Raw genomic sequence first — 27,880 nt, 5'->3', positions numbered from 1 at the left:
CCCTTTTCTGAAGACAGTATCCCTGTCAAGGCCCTTTGGAGAGACAGAGAGTATGCCAGCACACACCCCAGCGCAATGACCCTGGAGACCAACACAAAATGTTTTTCCCCTGCAGCGCTGTTAATGTGTAAACCACCAATTATGTGCCCCCCTCTCTTTTAAACACCCTCTTCACCGTGTGTAAGCAGGGGAGAGTCCGGGGAGCTTCTTCTCAGCAGTACTGTGGAGAGAAAATGGCGCTGGTGAGTGCTGAGGGAGAAGCCCCGCCCCCTCGGCGGCGGGCTTCTGTCCCGCTCAAACTTACTAAAATATGGCGGGGGCTCTTTTATATACATGTACAGAGCCCACCTGTACATGTATATTGTCTTTTGCCATACCAGAGGTTTATATTGCTGCACAGGGCGCCCCCCCCCCCCCCCCCCGCGCCCTGCACCCTTACAGTGACCGGAGTATGTGAGGTGTATGGGAGCAATGACGCACAGCTGCAGTGCTGTGCATTACCTCAGTGAAGCTGAAGGCTTCTGCCGCCTGACGACTTCTGACTTCTGTTCTTCTAGCTCTGTGAGGAGAACGGCGGAGCGTCTCCGGGGGTGGACGCCCAGTAAGAACCTGCATTCACCCCCTCTGGAGCTAATGGTGTCCAGTATCCGAGGAAGCAGAGCCTATCTTAGACAAGAAGGTCTGCCCCTCTCTCTTCAGTCCCTCGATGTAGGGAGCCTGTTGCCAGCAGTGCTCCCTGTGAAAATGTAGAAAAAATCCAAACAAAAATGCTTTCTAGGCAGAGAACTCAGGGAGCTCCCTGCAGTGCACCCATCTCGCTCTGGGCACAGTGTAAAACTGAGGTCTGGAGGAGGGGCATAGAGGGAGGAGCCAGTGCACACCCAGAATCCAAAGCTTTCTTAAAGTGCCCTATCTCCTGCGGAGCCCGTCTATTCCCCATGGTCCTTACGGAGTCCCAGCATCCTCAAGGACGTTAGAGGAAAAACTAACAAGAGAAGTGCTATAGAGTGCTACAATAAGTATTATATTGTGATGCCCTTAAGCAGCCTAGTCAAGCCAATTCAGGGGGGCCAACACTTCAAAACACACCCCACAACTGACATGCTAAATAAATTTATAGGTCTAACCTTGTGCAGAAGCAGTAACTCACTCATATATATAACAGGCTGGTACAGTGAAAGCGCGGTACTTATCGCTACACGTCATGCGGCTGTGGTAAGGTAGTGACTCTGACAGTATGAGATGGAAGGCTGCACATCCATGAAGACTGACTCCCATTGGAAGAAACACACACCTAAGACTCCTACATTTGTTTACTATGGCAGTCAATATTGGGGGGATTCTCTGGGATGCGGGGCTTCCTGGACCTGTCATGGCTGGACACCCTCGGGGCACCACAATCTAACATTTCTAATTTCATACATCCTAGAGGATGCTGGGGTCCACTTCATGACCATGGAGTATAGACGGTTCCGCAGGAGCCATGGGCACGCTTAAGACTTTTCAATGGGTGTGAACTGGCTCCTCCCTCTATGCCCCTCCTCCAGACCTCAGTTTTAGAAATGTGCCCAGGCAGACTGGATGCACTCTAGGGGAGCTCTACTGAGCTTCTCTGAAAAGACTTATGTTAGGTTTTTTATTTTCAGGGAGAACTGCTGGCAACAGACTCCCTGCTTCGTGGGACTGAGGGGGCAGAAGTAGGAACCAACTTCCTGAAGAGTTTCATGGCTCTGCTTCTGGCTGACAGGACACCATTAGCTCCTGAAGGGTACTGAACGCTAGCCGTGTGTAGATGCTCACTCCCACAGCACGCCTTCACCCCCCTCACAGAGCCAGAAGTCAGAAGACAGGTGAGTAGAAGAAGACAGATCTTCTATCAAGTAAAGTGATGGCTGAGGTACAGCGCGGCTGGCGGGAGCGCAGCGCGCCATTGCTGCCCACACACACACAGGCACTGCAGGGTGCAGGGCGCAGGGGGGGGGGTGCCCTGGGCAGCAAAAACACCTCTATAAACTGGCAAAAAGGGGGCATAAGATGCCCAGGCACAGCCCTACCCCCGCCAGTTTAAATATTATGAAAAGTCTCTGAGGTAAAAATGCGCCATTGTGGGGGCAGAGCTTCTTCCTCAGGCAGCCAGCACACTGCTCAGCGCCATTTTCTCCCTCCTCAGGCTGCAGAGACATCGCTGGTCCTCCTTCACTTCTGACTACAAGTATCAGGGTGCAAAACAGGGGGGGGGGGGGGCACAAGCGAATTTGGTGCTTTACAAGTGTGTTTTTAATGTGTAAAAAGCGCTGCATGTCATTGGGCATTCAGTGTTCACAGGCATTAGATACTGGCGCTGGGGTTGTGAACTGGCTGCTCCTAAACTGTGTCCCTCTGACAGATTTTACTGTGGGTCTGTCCCCTATAAGTCCCAGTGTGTCTGTGTGTGTAAGACATGTCAAAGGCAGGGAGTTCCTCCCCGGAGGAAACCATTTTAGGGACACAGAAGTGTAATGTGGTGGCGCTGTCGGCACACCAAGAGCCTGCATGGGTGAAAGGAATACGTGATAGTATGTATCGTATCAATAGGAGATTAGATAAGTCTGAATCTCATGCTGAGTGCTGGAGAAAATCAGTGTAAGATGTGATTTTTCAGGGCTCTGTTCTTCCATTCGCAGGTGACCCCTCTGGGTCACATAAGAGAACATTTGCGAATATTGTGAATACTGATACCGACATGGACACTGATTCTTGTGTCGACGATAGTGACTCCAGAGATATAGATCATACATTGGCAAAAAATATACAATATATGATTGTACCTATAAGGGAAGTTCTGGAAGTCACGGAAGCCACTCCTGTACCTCAGGAGAAGGCTTATTTCTATAAAGAAAAGAAATCCAAGGTCACTTTCCCTCCTTCCCACGAGCTTAATACTCTCTTTGAAGGGATGTGGGTGAATCCCGAAAAGAAATTTCATATTCCCAAGATAATTCAGATAGCTTATCCTTTCCCGGTGGAGGACAGAAAAAAATGGGAGTCACCCCCTGTGTTAGACAGTGCACTGTCCTGGTTGACAAAGAAGATAATTCTCCCTGCACCTGGCATGGCTTCACTAAAAGAGCCGGCAGACCGAAAGATGGAAACTACATTGAAATCCATTTATGTTGCCAATGGTACGCTGCTCAGGCCCACAGTTGCTTGCGCGTGGGTGAGTCACGCTATTGAAAAATGGTCAGAAAGCATGTCATCAGAAATTGACACGATTGATAAAGATGAGATACTCCTTAAGTTAGGGAATATCAAAGACACTGCCGCATACATGCTAGAAGCGATGAAAGATATTGGACTCTTGAGTTCACAAGCCGCTACCATGGCAGTATCGGCTCGGCGGGCATTGTGGATTCGCCAGTGGAATGCGAATGCAGATTCCAAAAGAAATATGGAAGCTCTCCCATATAAAGGTGAGGCCTTATTTGGCGATGGACTGGATGCGTTAGTCTCGGCGGCTACCGCAGGTAAGTCGACATTTTTGCCCTCTGCGCCTGCACCGGCAAAAAAGACATATCACCCGCACATGCAGTCCTTTCGGCCCAATAAATACAAAAAAACAAGAGGTTCCCACTTCTTTGCAGGTAGGGGAAAGGGAAAGAAGTCCACAGCGGCTTCAGGTTCCCAGGAGCAGAAGTCTACCCCTACTTCTGCCAAATCTTCAGCATGACGCTGGGGCTCCTTTGCGAGGGGCCGCTCAGGTGGGGGCTCGTCTCAAACTGTTCAGCCAAGGTTGGATTCTGTCTGGCCTGGATCCCTGGGTGTTGCAAATAGTGTCTTATAAATAGTGCGTACTTTACCTGCAGTTTTGTTATTAGAGTTACACAAGTTGTTTTATATTAGTTTCAGCATGTTGCTATAATTGGTTCATGCCTGTTGGCGTGTGTTCTGTTGAATGCCATGTTGTGCGGCATGGTTGAGGTGTGAGCTGGTATGTATCTCACCACTAGTATTAAAGTAATTCCTTTCCTCGAAATGTCCATCTCCCTGGGCACAGTTCCTATAACTGAGGTCTGGAGGAGGGGCATAGAGGGAGGAGCCAGTTCACACCATTGAAAAGGCTTAAGAGTGCCCATGGCTCCTGCGGAACCATCTATACTCCATGGTCATGAAGTGGACCCCAGCATCCTCTAAAGACTAGGAGAAAAGGATTTACCGGTAGGTATCAAAATCCTGTTTTTAATACACTATGGCACTTATAGTTTGTTTTATATATATGTAACACTTTCACACCATTCTTTTTCACTCTTCACACTACTCACACATGCAGCAGTAGCTGCTCCTACCTATTTAACTCTTTACTTGTATCACTCATGCGGTGCGCTGGGGTTGTCTGGCTGGTTGGCTTTGGGGTATCCTACCCCCCGGACCTGAACCCCTGTAGTTAGTGCTAGAGACTTACCCAATGAGAGGCAACCTTGGTGCACTTGGTAAGCTCATAGCCCTGGCCAAGATTATGCTAAAAGCCTCTGGTTATTACAGGTTGAGCTAGTGTGAGTTAGTGCACCTGCATCTTTTTCCCTCTGTACATTGTATTAAGTCTCAAGCAGAGTAGCACCTCATTACCTAATTATGGTGTGCAAACTAGGTCCCCCCCCCCCTCCCTCTGTCTGAGTCTCCACCAGGTTTTTACACAATTTTGTTGACAACTTCACTCTTTTCTTTAATAAAATATACATGTGTCATTCTTGTGGCGTCATCAATGAGAGTCATGAAATATCTGTAGCCACTGATTGATTCCACCTCCATTGGCCCACATACGTCGATGTGCACTAGAGCTAGTGGTGTCTCTGCTCTAACTAACTGACTTTGGACATGGGTTGCGAGTTTGCTTTCCTTTTATACAGCTCTCACACATAGGTCTTTCATCGTTACTCATGGTGATACCTGTTACCATTCTGTCAAAGTCAGAAAAATATCACGATGCACACTGCCATATTTGCACCTCATAACAGGTCCGCGCTGCGCATGCGTGCGCTCTCCCGTGCGTGCGCATACTCGCTGTTGCGGGCACCCGCAGGCGCACGGTATGTGCATTTATGGTAGAGTTTATGTGTTCGTAGCGTGCGACTCAATCGTTACATATTTTCACCATATAATGTATTTTGTAGATTATGGTCCCTTTGATAGATTCTGAAAGTTTAGTTAATGTAGCATGTTCGTGGACAGAGAAATCCCTCTTTGTTTGATACGAAGGGTCAGACAGGAGTAATACAGTGGTGTTTAGTATCCATCGGAAGAGTATTTAATTAGCAATATTCCGGTGTTGGTTTGAAACAGATTAATCGCTCGTGCGAATAGTTATGGACATAAGAAGTTTATGTCCATTTACTATTATTTGCACTTACTTATCCATGCGGCGGGAAACCCAGTTTCCCACCCACCTGAGCAGTTGTAAATCGTCACAGCCCACCTGTATGAATCAACCTATGACCTTTTGTTATAATGCGAGGAGGAATTCCTGTGTCCAATGAACAATGAGATTGTAGGGACCATTGAATTGTATTGTGTGTGGGGCATAAATAGACAAGCCGATCACATCCAGCTCACTCTTCAACGGTTCTCATTGCTGAAAATCGGGAGCTGGATGTCCAGAGGCGCATGCGATCGTTCCTTATCGTGCGTAAGTTTTCTCCGCAATCATATTGTCTTTCTTGTTATTATGGGCCATATCTCTCTCTCTCTCTCTCTTCTCCTCTTTCTCTCATTTTCCCTTAAACGAAATAGTATTATATTTACTGTGTAGTTATCTGGTTAGTTAGTCTATGTTATATTGTAGTGTATGACTTGTATTGTATTATTCTTTTTTCTCAAGTATAACAATCATATAAGGCGTTAGACCCTAAGCACGGTAGTTGTGTATTTATTATAGTATTAAGTATTCTCAGAGCGTCGGTGACGCTCAAACAGCTTTTAAGTTAATAAGGTTACACTGTGTTGCATCTACACCCTATCTCTACACTAAGGTTTTACTGCATATTACATTGTTTATGGTTTAGACATAAAGGTTTAACATTGTGAGCGTCTGCGCCGCTGGTGATCTCCTCGTGGTCCTGAGCGTCCGCTACGCTATAGCGAACCATTACGTTAGTCAGCAGCCAATAGCGTGCCTGCCTGTGATCTCTTGGCCGTGAGCGAACGTGACCCTTGAGCGTCTCGACCTCAGCTAAGCGATTGCTACGCAACGTGCGTACCCTTACGGTACTCCATACGTCAATAGCGTACAGTGTTCTTAGGCCTCTTAAAGGGTTTTAAATAAGATAAATATTTAGCTTTATCAATTGGCGGCTCGTCCTGTCCTTCACATATCTCTGCTAGGTAATTTCAGCAGACATTATCCATCAGCAAAGGGCGGGAGATCATATTTTTCGCAGTGCTGACGGGATAAGCGTCTGCTTAGCTTAGTAAAGGGTGCTGAAGGAATCCGGAACCGGAGGTAAGAACAAAACGCTAGTGTCTTTTAAAACTGTTTATTTCTGTCTTGCGTACGCACGCACGCACATATCTGCATTTCTTTTTCATTCGTGTATTTTCATATCACTCTCCTGTTTGCCATTTTATAATTGATAAAACGTGCTAAGAGAGATTTGTCGCTATTTCATAAAGTGTAAATGTAATATATAAAGGGATAAAGTGTAAAGCCCACACGCAACTCTACCTAAGGTATAAGGAGAGATTGGTGTGTTGCGCGGTAGACGATCGAGGATCATCTACATTGATAAACGTGTTAGTTGTGTTGCGGTGGATATTTGCTTTGCGTACACGTGTCTCTAACAAAGGGTGAGACTCGCGTACGCAACTCAAAGGCCGACGCACGCAGCGTAAATTACGCAACGGAGCGTCCGGGTACGCCCACGTAGCTCAAATCACACGGTAGTCTTATCGTAACAGGCGAAAAGGTGGCAACGCGATAAATAGCGCAAGTTTATTTTAGTGTCCGAAATTTAGACTAACAGATCCTTCTCCAAATTCACAACACATCTGGTTTAAAGAAAAATTTCTGCGCAGAAATAGAAATAGAAACAAAAGTGTACATGTGGTGAGTGAGTGTTTTGTATATATAAGTTTATACAATTTTCCAGGTTGAACCACAAGAAGTCGAGTTCTCGCAGAGGTACATGCATGTAAGTGTCGTACATGGTGGCGAGGGAGGCATCCTTTGTTAAATATAAAATTTGAGCAGTAGAGTATAGTAGACCAGGAGGTCATACTACAGACCAGGAGGTCATACTACAGACCAGGTGGTCCAGGTACAGCAGACTAAGAAGTCTGCCATAAATAAGAGAAAAGGGCACAACCCAGGGGGTTGGTGCAAAACCCATATAGGCCAATAAAGCTCTGGCTGAAGGAATTCGCAGCCGAAATTTTCGATTCCACTGGTCGCTCAGCACATAAGATTAGTTGCTTATGTGCTGAACGATTGTACCGCACGTAATTGTGTGCATTAGTTAGTCTGACCAGTACCATTTGTGTACGAACCCGGTCATAAAACTATTTGTACACTCTGATGTGATTTGTGTAATTTTTTATTTTCTGAAGGGAAGTTCGCTGGTCACTCAGGAATTGTCCAACAACCAATAGTTACTGGAAAGAGTAAGTGTTCTGCGGATATCCCTCGCATGTTCCAGTAAATAGAGGTTCATAGGGGCCCTGGGTCGAGTACGCCAGCGCTAAGGCAGTGTGTAGGTCGTATTGGTCGGCGTGGGCGAGTGAGTGGGGTACTCGGTAAACCGCCACCGTCAGCCTATCGTGAACATTTTGGTTTTTGTAAGGGTTCGCTGAAGACCCTGATTGAAGGTCAGAGGTGGTGAAAGCAACGCCTGCAAGTTATGGGGGCCAATTGTTCAGGAAGGGGGCGATCAACCTCGGTTCGGGTTGATTCAGTAAACCGACCAGTCGGGTCGGCAAGGTACGTAATGTGTGAAAAATATGGTTCACATACAGAGGTTTTATGTGATGAATGGGAGAGAATGACAGTGCATGACGGGGAGAAATTCCCAAGAGTAGGTAGCTTTAGCCCAGAAGTGTTGCAAAATTTAAGGAGGAGGATATGTCTCATTAAATCAACAAAGAGACGAATCCAACATTATGATTATTTGCAGTTATGGCAACAGGAGGGTGAAATACAGAGAGGATTGGCTCTGGCGGCGGGATCTAATCCTATCAAGAAATTGATAGCGACGGCCCCGCCGCCACCATACATATCAGGAGAGAAATTGGTTGCGGAGAATGACGCATTAGGGTGTAACAAACAAACAAACACTTAGCAACTGTGTAAATGTTAATAAGTTAACAAATGCAAGTATTAACCCGTGCAAGTTGTACCCTGTTTTGAACTTTCCCCAGGAGTGTGATCAAGAGGACGAATCGGCAACAATATCGGCGCTCTCTCTAGCAGCCACCATAGCAGAGACAACAGTAGGCACGGCTCCACCCACGAGATTAGTAACAAAAGCCCCTAGCGGAGGGATAGGTGAGGTCGTATCTACAGGTAAGTACGGCACCATACACTACGCTGAAACCATTTCACCACAGGCTGTAGAACCTACACAGAGTGATGTTAGTAGACTTAATCCTGTTAGGGTAATAGCAGTGCCAAATGGGAAAACTGACACGACAGGAATCACACCTGTTAGGAACATTGCCATGTACAGCCCATTTTCCCGAATGGAATTAAGAACCATAGGCCCTCATTCCGAGTTGTTCGCTCGGTAAATTTCATCGCATCGCAGCGATTTTCCGCTTAGTGCGCATGCGCAATGTCCGCACTGCGACTGCGCCAAGTAAATTTGCTATGAAGATAGGATTTTTACTCACGGCTTTTTCTTCGCTCCGGCGATCGTAGTGTGATTGACAGGAAATGGGTGTTACTGGGCGGAAACACGGCGTTTTATGGGCGTGTGGATAAAAACGTAACCGTTTCCGGAAAAAACGCGGGAGTGGCTGGAGAAACGGAGGAGTGTCTGGGCGAACGCTGGGTGTGTTTGTGACGTCAAACTAGGAACGACAAGCACTGAACTGATCGCAGATGCCGAGTAAGTCTGAAGCTACTCTGAAACTGCTACGAGGTGTGTAATCGCAATATTGCGAATACATCGTTCGCAATTTTAAGAAGCTAAGATTCACTCCCAGTAGGCGGCGGCTTAGCGTGTGCAATACTGCTAAAATCGCCTTGCGAGCGAACAACTCAGAATGAGGGCCATAGTGTCTGAATTCCCTGACCCTAGGAAAGACTTAGTTGCTAGCCAGAAATACATCAGAGACCTAGGGAACACTTTAGAGCCCAATAACAAAGACTGGCAGGTATTGCTGAGGGCATGTTTACCCTCCAATGTCGACGCAGCTCAATTTTTAGCTGACTGTGGATTAGATCAGGATGTACCTCTTACAGATGTGTACAACAAAGATAACGTAAAAAGAATAAGTTTACAGTTAAAGGAGTATTTTCCAGCGGTAGTTAAGTGGAACAAGATTTTCTCCATTAAACAGAAAGAGTCAGAAACTGCTGCAGAATATTTTCACAGGGCATTACTAGAAATGGCAAAATACACAGGTATAGAGGACATTAAAACAAACATAAACCATCGGGAAGTAGCAGTATCTGTACTAATGGATGGTTTAAAAGAGACATTAAAGACAAGGGTACAGACCACGCAACCATGTTGGCGAGGTCTGTCGGTGGCTACTTTGAGAGAGGCTGCTATTGATCACGACCGGAATATCACCCGACACAGGGAGTCACAAGGTGATAAGTTAATGGCCGTAAGTATACAGGCCCTGACCACAAGGCAGCCTTTGTATAAATCACCAAACCCTGTGGGTAAGTCAAGTGTGGTAACTTGTTTTTCATGTCATAGACAGGGACACATGGCACGAGACTGTAGAGTGAAAAATTCACAAAACTCATATCAACCCCCTAGACAACGACACGACACACGACATTGGGAGCAGGGTCCGCAGAAACGGAGTTATGAGCCACATGCAGGGGAAACAAAAAGATACCCCCCGAACAGAGACTGGCAAGCCTCTGGCAGTTCCCATTTAACCCCTTCACAAGTAGTTGCTGCCAGCGGGATTCAGGGAGGTCACCATACCCAATAGGGGTGTGGCCATACCTGTAATCTGCAGCCAGTAAAATTGATTGCAAGTCTTGGGAGTGAACCTGAAATTGCAATTAATGTAGCTGGTAAAACATTAAACTTCCTTGTAGATACAGGGGCGGCCAAATCAGTGATCAATTCGACAGTGGGCATGAGAACCACTGGTAAGACAATTCCAGCCATGGGAGTAACAGGAGTAGTCCAGCACTACCCTGTTAGCAAACCAGCCGAGATTACAATAGGGCCTTTGCATACCAAGCATTCCTTTTTGCTGGCTGCATCGGCACCGACTAATCTCCTGGGAAGGGACTTATTGTGTAAAATGGGGTGCGTCATTTATTGTACTCCTGAGGGTGTATTCTTGGACATACCTGAGAATCACGCTCAGGAAGTGCGAGACATGTTAGACTCCCCATCAAAATTAATGTCACATACCATTATGACAAATAGGACTCCATCCCAAGTAGAAGAAATGACATCCCAGATACCAGAGTCACTATGGACTAAAGATGGACAGGACACTGGATTAATGGCAAACGTAGCTCCAGTAGTTGTGCAAGTAAAAGATGGTAGGATAGCTCCAAAAATCCCACAATACCCTCTGAAGCCAGAGGTGGAGTTAGGAGTTTACCCAGTAATAGAGCGCTTGCTACAACAGGGCATTCTGGTAAGAACGTCCAGCACTGCCAATAGTCCCATCTTCCCTGTGAAAAAGAGTGGGGGGAGGGGTTACCGGCTAGTGCAGGATCTAAGGGGGATTAACAAAATAGTTGAGTCAGTTCCCCGTAGTGCCAAATCCAGCTGTCATCCTTATGCAAATCCCTCCCACTGCGAAATTTTTCACTGTTATTGACCTCTGCTCCGCTTTCTTTTCGGTACCTCTGCACCCTGACAGCCAATACTTGTTTGCATTCACATACAGAGGAGTCCAATACACATGGACTCGATTACCACAAGGTTTCATAGACAGTCCAAGTATATTTTCCCAGGCTTTGCATGATTGTTTACAGTCTTTCCAACCAAAGAGTGGATCAGTATTAATACAGTACGTGGATGATCTACTACTGTGTTCTGATTCATTGGAAGCATCCCTGAAGGATACGAAACAGCTCCTGTTTCATCTTTCAGACACAGGACACAAGGTTTCCAAAGACAAGTTGCAATTATGCCAAACTAAGGTAAAATATTTGGGACACTGTCTAACACAAGGACTGAGACACCTGACCGCTGATAGAATTCAAGCAATTAGAGACATGACTCTGCCACAAACCCAGCAACAGATCAGAACATTTTTAGGAATGTGTGGGTATTGCCGTAACTGGATCCCAGGATTTTCCATTCTAGCATTACCTTTGCAGGAGATGGTTTCCTCAAACAAACCTGATCGGATTTCGCATACAGACGAGTCCGAGATGGCATTTGAGAGACTTAAACAGTGCCTAACGCAGGCACCAGCATTAGGTATGCCAGACTATGGGAAACCCTTTGAGCTGTACGGAACAGAAAGTGCTGGTTGCGCGGCAGGCGTCTTAACCCAAAAGCACGGTGATGCCAGCAGGCCAGTAGCATACTACAGCGCTCAGCTAGACACGGTAGCGCGATCCCTCCCCACATGCTTGCGAAGCGTTGCTGCGATAGCATTGCTAGTAACGAAAAGCGAAGATGTAGTGCTAGGTCACAACCTCACAATTCATACACCACATGCAGTGTCAGCCTTGCTAAATTCTGCCCAAACCAGGCACGTCTCATCAGCGCGGTTTACAAGATGGGAATTGGCACTAATGGCCCCCGTAAACATCACCATAAGGAGATGCAGTGCATTAAATCCTGCAACATATCTCCCAGGTGTGCCTGGACAGGCACAAAGGGTGGAGGATGAGAGTGGTGGGGAAGGAGAATTTAATACAAAGGAGGACACACATGATTGTATGGAATATTTGACCCAAAATTTTACCGCAAGGCCTGACATCAGTGACAACCCACTGGAAGATGTAGATCTAACCTTCTACATGGACGGTAGTTGTCACAGACAGTCAGACTCGGGAGACTTGTGTACTGGATACGCAGTCGTAGATGACCAAGGCACCATAGAAGCAGAACCGCTAGGCCCACCTCACTCAGCCCAGGTTGCTGAACTGGTCGCCCTAACCAGAGCATGTGAATTGGCTAAGGGCAAATCAGCCAATATCTACACCGATTCTAGATACGCATTCGGGGTAGTCCATGATTTCGGAGCCCTATGGCGCCTCAGAAATTTCATGACGGCAGCTGGTACACCGGTAGCGCATGCAGCTCACATCAAAAGGCTTCTAACAGCGATACAGGAACCCGACAGAGTGGCTGTTATCAAGTGTAAAGCACACACATATAGCCAAGACCCAGTATCACTTGGTAACAGCCGAGCAGACGAAGCTGCTAAGTTAGCAGCTGGGACCCCCAGACAGACAGACACCACACAACTGATGGTATTTAATACCATCAACACACAGAAGTTGTGTGAGATGCAAAATTTGTGTTCCACACAGGAAAAGGCAGTCTGGAAGGCAAAGGGATATGGCCAGGAGTCCTCATGACTCTGGACGGATGGACAAGGTAAACCGGTGGCCCCCAAAGCATATCTTCCATGTTTAGCTGAGGCAGCTCACGGGCTGACTCATCTGGGCAAGGAAGGGATGTGCAAGTTGGTAAGAGCATATTGGTGCGCCCCAGGATTTTCATCTCATGCAAGTAAGAGAGCAATGTAAGAGAGCAATGTCATGCCTTACATGCTTGAGAAAGAATATCGGAAAGGCAATACCAACAGAACCATCTCATATCCCACCTACAGGCGGTCCTTTTCAGGTAATACAGATTGACTTTATTCAATTACCCCCTTGTCGAAATTTGAAATATGTACTTGTTTGTATAGATGTATTCTCAAATTGGGTCGAAGCATTTCCTGCGGCCACAAATACCGCTATGTTTACCGCTAAGAAAATTGTGCAGGAATTTGTATGTAGATATGGTATCCCTAGAATAATTGAAAGTGATAGGGGTACCCATTTTACAGGTGATGTCTTTCAAGGAATGTGTAAGTTGATGGGAATTGATAGCAAGCTGCACACTCCATACCGTCCACAGGCGAGTGCGAAGGTGGAAAGAGTGAACAGCACTATTAAAAATAAACTGAGCAAAGTTATGGCAGAAACAGGATTGACATGGCCAGAAGCTTTACCCATTGTACTGTACAGCATCAGAACCACTCCCAGGTCCCCTCTTAATCTGTCTCCCTTTGAAATCTTGTTTGGTCGACAACCGCATGTTATGATTAACCCTCAGGATGATTTGAAGTGTAACAATGAAGTGACTGTGAAGTACCTGGTTAATATGAGCAAACAGCTAAGGAACCAAAATGACAATCTGAAGCTAGTGATTCCTGATTTGCCAGATAGTAATTGTCATGACATTGATCCTGGGGATTATGTAATGATACGGAATTTTCTACGCTCAGGTTGCCTTATTGACAGATGGGAAGGACCATACCAAGTCTTATTGACTAGCACTACAGCATTGAAAGTTGCCGAGAGAGAGACTTGGGTTCATTCGTCCCATTGTAAGAAGGTTGCTGACCCAGAGAGGTCCCGTGATAAGGAACAGACGGTAGAGGAAGTTGTATCACTGGAGTGTCTGTTCCAGGAGGACTGAGGCGGCACCTGAGCATTGAAAATCACAAGATCAAAAGCAGTTGTCGATTCCCTGTTCCCTTTTATTGTTTTTCTCCACTTCCCATCCCCTCTCCCTCAAATTATTTTTTCCCCCTTCTCATTCTTCTTCGTTTCCTCCTAAGATGGACTTGCCCCAAGAGACTGTGATCCGGATTTTCCTGTTGACCATGATGTTGACCAGAGCAGTCTGTTCCGGCGAGAGTACCATGGAGGTCGAGAGAGGTTCTGGAATGGGTTCTGATGACCGAGATGGAGGCGTAGTTTTCCGAGAACAACATAATCAACAAGCAAAGGCGAGTATCAGAAAACGATCCGATAGCATTGACCATAGAAGGAATTGTGAAGGATTGTTAGCTGAAGAAAACTGTATCTGTAGGCTCTGTGACAATGTAGTTGAGGATGGGTGCATCAAGAAATGCCAATCCAGTTTTAATATCCACATGGACCGGCATCCCTTGAGTGACTATCACTCCTTAGTGGGTAGTGTGTTAAATCAAACAGATTGTTGGGTATGCTCTCAAGTACCTCAAGGTCATAGCAAATCAGGACTAGTACAATTTCCTTTAATGATAGGGGAGGTACTTGAGCTAAGTGGTGGGAGGCCGGTGGACAGGAGGTTTAATATCTCCAGTCCTCCTAGTTTGAAGCTCCACCAATATCATGTGGATAGATCCCTAATATGTTTTAACATTTCCAATCCCCGAAAGCCGGGAAATTGGGAGGTGTCATGGAGTAACCAAACCATGACCTTTTCATATAGAGCAGATAGAATGCCTACAGATACAGAGCTTATACGCCACATAGCCAGTAGAGGAAAATCTTTCCGATATAGGTATACCCTAGGAAATAGGATTACGAGAGTTGGAGAGGTATCACCAGGATACTGTGCACATATCGTACAAGCTGATACGTGTACTAGACAGATGGGAGAATTAGGGTTAGGAGATTTCACATGGAAGATGTGTAATATGGTTATGTCCTACTCCGTCCCATATGTTCTCCCCGATGATGCATATTTCATATGCGGGAGGAAGGCGTATAAGTGGCTTGCCCCAAACTCTGAAGGATTGTGTTATATTGGAAAAGTATTGCCTGAAGTAATGACTGTATCACATGCCAAAATGAAAGATATACACCGTGTTGCCCAAGCTCCTTATACTCACACCCATTACGAGCACGTAGTTAAACGGCACCTGATAGAAAGAACAGAGCATCCGGCCTCTGACATGATCCATGAATCCACCGGGATTCAGTTTCTAATCGCGTTAGATATCACTCGCACCGCTAGAGGAGTGTTGAATTATAAATACATATCTGCGCTCGCAAATTTGTTAGACAATATCACAGAAATGTATGATGACACTTTTAGGTATACTGGAAGAGAACTTCAAGCTTATAAAACAGAACTGGTTCAGCATAGAATGGTTCTTAATTATCTCACAGCAGTAACAGGTGGATATTGTGTCACACTGGCAACGCAGTACGGCGTGAAATGTTGCACATACATTACAAATAGTACCGAGGACCCGGTCGAGGTCATAGACCAAAAGATGGACAATATTCTCCAATTGAAGTGGGAATTTCGCAGGAGACACAATCTCACCCTTGCTGCTGTGAGTAATGAGCTGACTAGTTGGGTGTCATGGTTGAACCCGCGAAATTGGTTCTCTGGTTTAGGAGAATGGGCTCAAAGAGTCATAATGGATGTTGGGAAGTTTCTTCTATGTATCTTAGGTGTTGTCATAGCGATTGGCTTGATATTTAGATGCGGTCAGGCTTTAACGAAGTGTAAACGAAGTACTAGGGTGATGAGTTTAAGGAGTGAGGAAATTGTAATTCCAATGGATTTGATTTATGACCCAACTGTAGAAACAATGATGTGATGAAAAAGCGATTTCTACGGTCCGTTTCTTTCACCTGTTTTTCCGTTTTCTCCAAGGTAAAAAGACCCACTTGGACGAGGAATTTGATGATCCTGTATACAGACAACTGATGGATTAAAGAAGAAGTTTTGACAACCTTATACACAGATATTTGATGAACTTTGCCATAGACCCCCAGTTTCCCTAGAAATTTTAAAATTACGCTAGCCCAACACTTTTGTAAGTCTATGGACATTGACAAAGCTTTTTGCCCACACGCCTTTTGGCAAAAGCACAAAGAAGACTGCATTCAACAGACACCGAACAAGACTTCAACCGACAAATGCTCATTTACCTGACATAGAATACCACTGCATTTACCGTAATTATGTCTTTTCTTCATCTCTACAACCTTCAGGTAATTACACACATAGTCGATAGGGAATACAGGCACAGATATCAGCAATCACATATTCCCCCATTCATGTATCATCAACTAAAATGTGCTCCCCATTTTGTTACAACCACCGCTGAAGAGAGCTCGGTAAAGTTTGACAGCCCATCCACAGACCCGTACCACGGGATAAGAAGGAATTCCAATGTATACTTCGCAATACCTCGAAGCTTGATTTAAAACACGTACGGCACGATGATACATGACCCCCAAACACGGACTCATACACACATGCTTCTGCTATCTCACTAGGTCATACCCTTTTCCTACCTTCTCTCCTCCCCTACCCAACCATGTAAATGTATTAACCCCTGACATATATTTTTCTCGTTTTGAAATGTTTTAGGAAGTGGCAGTTATTGGTGACTGCCAAAGGGTGGACTGTCAAAGTCAGAAAAATATCACGATGCACACTGCCATATTTGCACCTCATAACAGGTCCGCGCTGCGCATGCGTGCGCTCTCCCGTGCGTGCGCATACTCGCTGTTGCGGGCACCCGCAGGCGCACGGTATGTGCATTTACGGTAGAGTTTATGTGTTCGTAGCGTGCGACTCAATCGTTACATATTTTCACCATATAATGTATTTTGTAGATTATGGTCCCTTTGATAGATTCTGAAAGTTTAGTTAATGTAGCATGTTCGTGGACAGAGAAATCCCTCTTTGTTTGATACGAAGGGTCAGACAGGAGTAATACAGTGGTGTTTAGTATCCATCGGAAGAGTATTTAATTAGCAATATTCCGGTGTTGGTTTGAAACAGATTAATCGCTCGTGCGAATAGTTATGGACATAAGAAGTTTATGTCCATTTACTATTATTTGCACTTACTTATCCATGCGGCGGGAAACCCAGTTTCCCACCCACCTGAGCAGTTGGAAATCGTCACAGCCCACCTGTATGAATCAACCTATGACCTTTTGTTATAATGCGAGGAGGAATTCCTGTGTCCAATGAACAATGAGATTGTAGGGACCATTGAATTGTATTGTGTGTGGGGCATAAATAGACAAGCCGATCACATCCAGCTCACTCTTCAACGGTTCTCATTGCTGAAAATCGGGAGCTGGATGTCCAGAGGCGCATGCGATCGTTCCTCTTTGTGCGTAAGTTTTCTCCGCAATCATATTGTCTTTCTTGTTATTATGGGCCATATCTCTCTCTCTCTCTCTTCTCCTCTTTCTCTCATTTTCCCTTAAACGAAATAGTATTATATTTACTGTGTAGTTATCTGGTTAGTTAGTCTATGTTATATTGTAGTGTATGACTTGTATTGTATTATTCTTTTTTCTCAAGTATAACAATCATATAAGGCGTTAGACCCTAAGCACGGTAGTTGTGTATTTATTATAGTATTAAGTATTCTCAGAGCGTCGGTGACGCTCAAACAGCTTTTAAGTTAATAAGGTTACACTGTGTTGCATCTACACCCTATCTCTACACTAAGGTTTTACTGCATATTACATTGTTTATGGTTTAGATATAAAGGTTTAACATTGTGAGCGTCTGCGCCGCTGGTGATCTCCTCGTGGTCCCGAGCGTCCGCTACGCTATAGCGAACCATTACGTTAGTCAGCAGCCAATAGCGTGCCTGCCTGTGATCTCTTGGGCGTGAGCGAACGTGACGCTTGAGCGTCTCGACCTCGGCTAAGCGATTGCTACGCAACGTGCGTACCCTTACGGTACTCCATACGTCAATAGCGTACAGTGTTCTTAGGCCTCTTAAAGGGTTTTAAATAAGATAAATATTTAGCTTTATCAATTCCATCTAGCAGTTTTCTGGATGTTGTCATATCTTAGATGAACCAAACGTTTGTGCAACAGCTCCATTGATTGGTTTGCATCAGTAGTCATCATTGCAGAACACTCCTCAGTGTCCAGGACATATAGGGGGTAATTCTGAGTTGATCGCAGCAGGAACTTTTTTTTAGCAGTTGGGCAAAACCATGTGCACTGCAGGTGAGGCAGATGTAACATGTGCAGAGAGAGTTAGATTTGGGTGGGTTATTTTGTTTCTGTGCAGGGTAAATACTGGCTGCTTTATTTTTACACTGCAATTTAGATTTCAGATTGAACACACCACACCCAAATTTAACTCTCTCTGCACATGTTAAATCTGCCTCCCCTGCAGTGCACATGGTTTTGCCCAACTGCTAAAAAATTTCCTGCTGCGATCAACTTGGAATTACCCCCATAGTTAGTTGCACCGGGTTGCTGAAGCAATTACAGTCCCTCTTTTATTTTGCACCATACACTTGCCCTTTGCAAACTGGTTTCTGTAACCCTTTCTCTCTAGGATGCTGATAGCAATGAGATTACTACCCAAATCTGGCATGAATAATACATCTTGGATATCTGTAACAACTGTTTCTCCTCCAATTCTTAAAAGCACTGTGATTGTCCCAACTTGTGATGCAGTAAGGATTTTATTTCCAATCCCTTTTACTGTAGTGGGTTGACACGGTGTTAAAGAACTTAACCAGTGCTGATTGCAACTGAAATGCCTAGTGGTCCACGAGTCCTAGTGGTCCCCGAGTCCATGTACCACCAATCCTTCTTGTGACTATCTGCTACATTCAGTGGAATTCATACACTGGAATTTCTCATCCTACAATCTGAAGCCTTATGCCCCAACTTGTGACACACAAAACACTTGAACTTGAGCTTTTTGGACTTTGTCCCTTTTGTGAGTAAGGCAGAACCCTCAGCTATGGTCTCATCCGGAATACGTTCTTGGAACTATAGTAGCTTTGCCCTTACCATTTCTGTTGTCAGCTTTGTGTCATTAGACTCCAAAGCAACCACCAAAAAATCAAATTCTGGCGTCAGATTTTGCAACATCGCCATTGCCACTTCCTCCTCATCCACCTGTGCCCCCACAGATGCCAACTGCTGAGCTATTGACAATATCTTATCAATGTAATCGTTCATGTCCTTGCAGGCACTCAATTTTGTCCCATATAGCATGCATCTCAAACTTATCCTTCTCATCAGACCTCTGTCCTCATACGCCTTTTGTAGGGCTGTCCACATATCCAAAGCTGACACTTTCCCACTGATTATAGAATAAACATGCTGTCCCACAGATAAGCCTATTGTGCCGATGGCTCTATCTACATCATCTGGGTTAGGACCTGCTCCTGGGTCTATTATGACCTTCCACAATTTTTTCCGCATAAGCTGCATCTCCATGGCAGACTTCCATGAAGTGTAGTTCTCTGAACCTTTCAATTTTGCAAAGTTCATGCTGTGCCCTGTGCTATGCATCTTCTCAGCGTTTTAATAAAATGTTTCTTTAAATTAATCTGTACTTTTCTTCTGTGTACCTCTGTTCTGGGCTATCACTCAGACATGCGGGGCGGGGCCCGTAACCTGTTGGCAGAGTGTTGCGGTGTTTGATAGTGAAGTTAATCCACACATTTGATAGTTAACCAGAACGCTGGTTCATTAACATACAAAGACAACACTTGTTAATGCAGAAGATGTTCTGCAGAAGCAGTAACTCACTCATATATATAACAGGCTGGTACAGTGAAAGCGCGGTACTTATCGCTATACATCATGCGACTGTGGTAAGGTAGTGACTCTGACAGTATGGGATGGAAGGCTGCACATCTGTGCACACTGACTCCCGTTGGAAGGAACACACACCGCCCACTACGCTCCATCCCACTCGGGCAGTGCGACACACGCTACAGGGGGAACGTCTCTCTCTCTCTCCACTGCAGGAGGAACTGTCATCAGTCTCCGCCTCCCTGAGGCTCCAGCACTAGAGGGTAAACACTAGAGGATGCGCACCCAGTGTAATGTATACACAGGAGACAAGGTACTGAGGGGCAGATGTATTAACCTGGAGAAGGCATAAGGAGGTGATAAACCAGTGATATGCGCAAGGTGATATAGGCAGCAGCCAATCAGCTCCAATATGTAAATTAACAGTTAGGAGCTGATTGGCTGGTGCATTATCACCTTGCACTTAACACTGGTTTATCACTTCCTTATGCCTTCTCCAGGCTAATACATCTGCCCCTGAGTGCACTATATTCCAACAGTTAATAATACTGTAGGAACAAAAACAGGATCCATGTTACACAATTTAGCTGTTTTTATTGATTATTATGAATTTTTAAAGAACCTCAGATCTAAAACCAAACCAAAAACTGAACCCAAAACACTTGTGGGTGTTTGCAAAACCAGAACACGACAATGATTTAGAACTAAAACCCAGGGGTCTGCGTACATTTCTAGTACTTAACGAGTGGGTGGTTTATTTAGTAGCAATGTGAATGTACAGCCGTATTATGCATACACAGACTTGAATGAGCGGGCTATACAGGTCACCAGTCAGGGACGTGCAGTCAGGGGAGGCAGTGCCTCCCCTGTCATAATGATTAAAATAATAGAAAGAAGATACTTATGACACATATTCTGTGTCATAAGTATCTGCTTTAGCCTTAATATTATTTTAATCATTATTATCCTTATAAAAAAACTGTTTTTAAAGTTTTTTGGAGGCACCTTTCTTGGTGCCTCCCGATGTCAGTGTGACAGGGCCGGAAGCGAGGGGCGGGGCCAGGCGTTGGACGACAAAAAACCATTGAAAAAATCCCTGTAAGCGGCACCTAGTACAAGTGCCGCTTTGACAGGGGCGTGCTTTCAGCCCATATGAAAGCACACCCCTGTCACTTTGTCAGAATCGATTGGTCAGTGGTTGATTCGGGAGGGGGGCACCAAGGAACATGCCCCGCCATCCCCGCCCGTCCCCCAGCCTATCCAGCAACCCGCCCCCCTGTATAGTGACAGACCTGGTAGAGGGGGGTGCCGTCAGACCAGGGAAGTGTATGCAGGCTGCCAGAATGGTAACTAGGCATGGGCCATCTGGCAACACCACTCGCACGGCTGGCCGATCACTCTCTCGCCGCCCGCCTCTGCACTACAGCGCTGGTATTGCAGGCCACTTCTGCATGGAGGCGGGGCTTAGCCAGGCCGGAGACAGCAGACGGTAGCCCCGTCTCCCAGTGATCATGTCCCTGCCCCAGCCAATGCTGGGACAGTGCTGGCCAGACTCTTCCCGTTATCCGGAGCCCACGCAGTGCCCGCACCACGGCTGGCCACAGCAATGCGGAGCACCCGGCAGCAGTTCCCCGCACTGGGCAACTTGGAGGCCATCCACGTGGGACAGGAGCTGGAGCACTGGAACTCCAGGGCAGTGGTGCCCCCTTCTTCTCCCTCTCCACCCACTTCAAGCAGCACGGCCCGGGGGAGCATGAGGTGAGTGCGGGCTCTGCTACACCTGTGTCTCCACCCTTTTCAGTCCCCACAGCTTACATACCCACATACCCCAGCTTCCTGCCCTCACCCCCTCCATTCACAGACATGCTGCCAATCAGGGGGTTCTGCAGACCCTCGCCTCCCTCAAACTGTAATGTGTAAATGGGGGCTCTACCTGCCGTACTGTGTAAAGGGACAATGCCTGCCGTACTGTGTAAAAAGGGACAATGCCTGCCGTACTGTGTAAAAAGGGACAATGCCTGCTGTACTGTGTAAAAAGGGGACAATGCCTGCCGTACTGTGTAAAAAGGGACTATGCCTGCCGTACTGTGTAAAAAGGGACAATGCTTGCTGTACTGTGTAAAAAGGGATAATACCTGCCGTACTGTGTAAAAAGGGGACAATGCCTGCCGTACTGTGTAAAAAGGGACTATGCCTGCCGTACTGTGTAAAAAGGGACAATGCCTGCCGTACTGTGTAAAAAGGGATAATACCTGCCGTACTGTGTAAAAAGGGGACAATGCCTGCCGTAATGTGTAAAAAGGGGACAATGCCTGCTGTACTGTGTAAAAAGGGATAATATCTGCCGTACTGTGTAAAAAGGGATAATACCTGCCGTACTGTGTAAAAAGGGGACAATGCCTGCCGTACTGTGTAAAAAGGGGACAATGCCTGCCGTACTGTGTAAAAAGGGGACAATGCCTGCCGTAATGTGTAAAAAAGGGACAATGCCTGCCGTACTGTGTAAAAAGGGACAATGCCTGCCGTACTGTGTAAAAAGGGGACAATGCCTGCCGTACTGTGTAAAAAGGGACAATGCCTGCCGTACTGTGTAAAAAGGGGACAATGCCTGCCGTACTGTGTAAAAGGGGACAATGCTTGCTGTACTGTGTAAAAAGGGGACAATGCCTGCCGTACTGTGTAAAAAGGGGACAATGCCTGCCGTACTGTGTAAAAAGGGGACAATGCCTGCCGTACTGTGTAAAAGGGGACAATGCTTGCTGTACTGTGTAAAAAGGGGACAATGCCTGCCGTACTGTGTAAAAAGGGGACAATGCCTGCCGTACTGTGTAAAAAGGGGACAATGCCTGCCGTAATGTGTAAAAAGGGGACAATGCTTGCTTTACTGTGTAAAAAGGGGACAATGCCTGCCGTACTGTGTAAAAAGGGGACAATGCCTGCCGTAATGTGTAAAAAGGGGACAATGCTTGCTGTACTGTGTAAAAAGGGGACAATGCTTGCTGTACTGTGTAAAAAGGGGACAATGCCTGCCGTACTGTGTAAAAAGGGGACAATGCCTGCCGTACTGTGTAAAAAGGGACAATGCCTGCCGTAATGTGTAAAAAGGGGACAATGCCTGCCGTACTGTGTAAAAAGGGGACAATGCCTGCCGTATTGTGTAAAAAGGGGACAATGCCTGCCGTAATGTGTAAAAAGGGGACAATGCTTGCTGTACTGTGTAAAAAGGGGACAATGACTGCCGTACTGTGTAAAAGGGGACAATGCCTGCCGTACTGTGTAAAAAGGGACAATGCTTGCTGTACTGTGTAAAAAGGGGACAATGACTGCCGTACTGTGTAAAAAGGGGACAATGCCTGCCGTAATGTGTAAAAAGGGGACAATGCCTGCCGTACTGTGTAAAAGGGGACAATGCTTGCTGTACTGTGTAAAAAGGGGACAATGCCTGCCGTACTGTGTAAAAGGGGACAATGCCTGCCGTACTGTGTAAAAAGGGACAATATCTGCCGTACTGTGTAAAAAGGGATAATACCTGCCGTACTGTGTAAAAGTGAGCCCTATCAGGCTTAATGTGTGACAGGGGTTCTACCTAGCGTAATGTGTGACAGGGGTTCTACCTGGTGTAATGTGTGTGACTGGCGCTACTGTGCGGCGTAATTTGAATAATGGAGACTATTGTACATCTTAATATGCATTGGTATTATTTTGTGGCCACGCCCCTATCCCCATGAAGCCATGCCCCTATATTTTTGTTGCGCACACTGGCCCTATTTTAAATATGAGGGGGGGGGGTGCCAATGCTGTTTCTTATACACTATGATGGTCCGTCATGTCATATAAGATTTCCTCCAACCTCCCGTTGGTAGGATAGTATTAGATATATCGTATGCAGTTTTTTTTGCATACGATGTATCTTTTACTTTCCCATCCATTAGCTGCGGGATCCAACATATAATGAGTTCAGCACTCGTGATATGTCGGATCTAGGGGGATCCGATCCAATGCACACGGGAACGCGCATCGGATCGGGGGAAAAGCACACCGAAAATGCCCAATTTCACCCAATATATCGGGCCGAATGCCCGAATTGGGCTGAAATCGGGCATTATCTGTCTACTGTATGGGGCCCTGAAGCACCACACTGCAGTTCTAGGCCCAGGACTAGGTAAGTAAATAGCACTATAAGTCATTCACTGCCTATCCCCATTACCCTTTATTTCTCTCTGTCATACTCTCACCCACTGCTATTGCTGTTACCCTTTCCCTGGCGTCACTCCCTGTCTCCCGCTGCTGTCACCCTGTCCCTGGCGTCACCCGCTGCTGTCACCTTTTCCCTGGCGTCACTCCCTGTCACCCGTTGCTGTCACCTTCTCCCTAGCATCACACTCTCCCTGTCACTTTCTCGCTGGTGTCACCCTCTCCTTGTCATCCATTGCTGTCACCGTCTCCCTGGCATCACACTCTCCCTGTCACCTTCTCGCTGGTGTCACCCTCTCCCTGTCAGCGACTGCTGTCACCCTCTCTGTCGTCACCATCTCCCTGTCACCCTCTCCCTCTCACCCACTGCTGTCAACTACCTGGAGTCACCGTCTCCCTGTCACCCTCTCCCTCTCACCCACTGCTGTCAACTACCTGGCGTCACCGTCTCCCTGTCACCCACTGCTGGCTATTTTGTTGTCCAGGACTTCCATTAAATTAATAGCACCGCACCCACGGCGCTATTAAGTTAATGGAAGCCCTGGACAACAAAATTGCATTCATGTCCTCCTCCCACTCCCTCCCCAGTCCTAAACACTAATATTTATTTTATAAAAATGTACACTATATTAGCCGCCTGCTCATCACAAGTTTTTTCTGAGCAGGCAGGCTGCGGGCATTGGCAGCGACGGTATTGGACTGAGATGCAAATTAGTGGTGGGGGGGCTGGGCAGTTGATGGTGGGTGATTTTGTAAGACATCGGTGGGGGCGGTGGCCATTAGTGGTGGGGGGAGCGGGCATCAGGGATGGCGGCGGTAGCGGGCATTGGTTCCACGGTGGTAGGTTTCGTTGGCAGGACTCGGCGGACATTAAGGCTGCAGTGCCTCACCAGCCACTGACCTCACCGCACGCCACTGTCACCAGTAACTGTATTTGGGTAGAGGAGCAGGATGCAGGCAGTACCAGCCTCCTTAGTGGCAATAGCAGTGTCTTGGTATGGGTACACACCAGGACAATTTGGCCTCCAATCACCCGATTTTGACGCGTCATATGTTCAATTTTATGGAAAAAGTGCAGAATCGTACCTGTTTTGACAACAATTCTGATCCGATGCGCGCCCCCGACGCTCGTATGTCGAATTGGAGATTTTACCTACTGTAGTAAAGATTTGTCAATCCGACCTCCGATTACGTGCCGATCATGTGCAGATCGTGTGTGTGTTTGCATCTCCAATCCATCGTGCAACCTGCCTTTTTGAAATTTCAAAGGCCAGTCTGCAAGACAGTCGCATGGTGTACTGTGCAACACACAATACACTGTGGCCCTCATTCCGAGTTGATCGCTCGCTAGCTGTTTTTAGCAGCATTGCACACGCTAGGCCGTCGCCCTCTGGGAGTGTATCTTAGTTTAGCAGAATAGTGAACGAAAGATTAGCAGAACTGCTACTAAATAAATCTTTGCAGTTTCTGAGTAGCTCCAGACCTACTCCTAGATTGCGATCACCTCAGTCCGTTTAGTTCCTGGTTTGACGTCACAAACACGCCCTGCGTTCGTCCAGCCACTCCCCCATTTCTCCAGACACTCCCGCGTTTTTCCCTGACACGCCTGCGTTTTTTAGCACACTCCCGGAAAACGCTCAGTTACCACCCAGAAACGCCCCTTTCCTGTCAATCATTCACCGATCAGCAGTGCGACTGAAAAGCGCCGCAAGAACACCAGCAAATCTACTAAGTTTTGTGTTAAATAACTTAGCGCATGCGCTCTGCGTACCATGCGCATGAGCATTTAGCAACAAATCGCAGCATAGCGAAAATCGGCAACGAGCGAACAACTCGGAATGACCACCTGTATCCAACCAGCTAACGTTCATCGGATCACAATCGTTTGACTCATGTACCATCAAATTGTGAGCCTGGGACTGCCCGGGAGCTCAAGGGATCGTCTCAAGAACGTGGTCGTTCTGGTGTGTACCCACCCTAACCGTTGTGGCGGCTGAAATTGCAGGGTCTCTCGGGAGCTAAATGGATTACATCCATCTCCCACCTAACGACTATGGGGGTCATTCCGAGTTGATCGCTAGCTGCCGTTGTTCGCAGCGCAGCGATCAGGCTAAAAATCGGCATTTCTGCGCATGCGTATGGGCCGCAGTGTGCACGCGCGACTTACTTTCACAAAAAAACTATGCAGTTTTACACAAGGTCGAGCGACTCTTTTCCGTCGCTCTATTGATCGGTGAGTGATTGACAGGAAGTGGGTGTTTCTGGGTGGTAACTGACCGTTTTCCGGGAGTGTGCTAAAATCGCAGGCGTGTCAGGTAAAAACGCAGGCGTGCCTGGGGAAACGGGGGAGTGGCTGGCTGAACGCAGAGCGTGTTTGTGACGTCAAAGCAGGAATGAAACAGACTGAAGTGATCGCAAGGAAGGAGTAGGTCTGCAGCTACTCTGAAACTGCTTGAAAAAATGTCAGCACTATTCTGCTAACCTTTCGTTCGCACTTCTGCTAAGCTTAGATACACTCCCAGACGGCAGCGGCTTAGCGTTTGCAGTGCTGCTAAAAGCAGCAAGCGAGCGATCAACTCGGAATGAGGGCCTATATGTGTTGTTGCAGGAGATTCTGCCAGAATCTACAGAACATATTTATCAAACAGTGTCATATATTCATTTGACAAAACGCGTGGGTCGTGCATTTCCCCACTGTTTACTTTACCTTAAGTTTCTTGAACTTGTAGAACAGAGGTTGTTTGATTAAGGTTTACCAAGTATTGTAATTGCACAATCGCATGGAATATCTTCCTTTAAAAGAGATGGTCTTGAAATCTGTCAGACCCTGGAGATAACTGGAAGCTTCAGGTGAGTATAATATATAATATAATTACTGAATGTTTTATATATTCAATAGAAACTTTCCCAGTTGCAGCATTTTTTCATCTGTCTCAAATATTCTAAGTGACGTTTACTCAAAATGAAGATCAAATAATGATGATGATTAAGGGACACATTCTCTGTTATTTAAATCATTGTAGATGTTTTCTACTATGCGTGGTGTAAAACTAAAAATTACTTAATTTGTATTGATAAGTTTCCAATGAATGGTGTTATATATTCTGCAATGTCGGCAGGTGGCAGGATGTCTTCACTAATGTATGCCCTATCTGCAAACATTTTACTGGGTTGCCGACATAGATCATACACGCTATAATTTATCAATATGAAGAAAGCAGAAAGTGGGGACAGATTGGCAAATATAACTGCTGAATTGTCTAATAATTATAGATCAATTTATATCTCCAGTTTGTGCTTCCATGCAAAGATTACAGTTCTATATTTGGCCTGTGACCCTAATTGAGATGCCGATGTGTCGGCATTCCAGCATCGGTATTTTGACTTCTGGGATCCCGGCCACCGGAATCCTGATTGGATCCCCTATATTTTATATGACAGAGGGGATAGATTATATAAAAGGTCAAGAAAACATTTTCCTGAAGTTTTTACTCCAGATATTGTAATGTTCTACTGATATATTTTCTGCCACTTTTCTTTTCTTTTTTTTCTTCTTTTTTAGTGACTTATTTAATGAATGCTAAAATAAAATGTCACTATTAATAGAATACCTGAAATTAATTATTATTTAATTACTTTTTATGACTGATTTAGTAACAGTATATTTAGAAAATGTAGGAAATTAGTCTGTCTGACGAGAGTAGAGAGCTCTAAACCTATTTATTGAAAGCATGGAAATCACAGTAATAGCTACTGTATATTTTTAAGAAAATTAAAGAGATAGTCTGTAATACTGTAAAATGTGATAAAAAAAAACAACACAATTTAAATAACTTCATTCTGTTTTGCACTTTTAAACATTATGGGGGTAATTCTGAGTTGATCGCAGCAGCAAGTTTGTTAGCAATTGGGCAAAACCATGTGCACTGCAGGAGGGGCTGATATAACATTTGCAGAGAGAGTTAGATGTGGGTGGGTTATTTTGTTTCTGTGCAGGGTAAATACTGCCTGCTTTAT

General features: G+C 45.9%; 2 protein-coding genes across 2 annotated transcripts in view; one reads left to right on the top strand and one right to left on the bottom strand.

Moving 5' to 3' along the window:
* The window catches only part of LOC134980676 (cholesterol 24-hydroxylase-like), a 256,343-nt gene that overhangs the window by 186,324 nt on the left and 42,139 nt on the right, over positions 1 to 27,880 (bottom strand). The gene's annotated exons all lie outside the window — the stretch shown is intronic.
* The window catches only part of LOC134980673 (alpha-1-antiproteinase-like), a 30,149-nt gene continuing 28,881 nt past the window's right edge, over positions 26,613 to 27,880 (top strand). The window contains exon 1 of the mRNA XM_063947589.1: positions 26,613 to 26,713. The gene's annotated coding sequence lies outside the window, so the exon portion shown is untranslated. The remainder of the gene's footprint in view (positions 26,714 to 27,880) is intronic.

This window comes from Pseudophryne corroboree, chromosome 12 (genome assembly GCF_028390025.1).
Source record: "Pseudophryne corroboree isolate aPseCor3 chromosome 12, aPseCor3.hap2, whole genome shotgun sequence".
NCBI lineage: Eukaryota > Metazoa > Chordata > Amphibia > Anura > Myobatrachidae > Pseudophryne > Pseudophryne corroboree.
The sequence above is the reverse complement of the archived record's forward strand: the minus strand, read 5'-3'. Positions and strand labels throughout refer to the sequence as shown.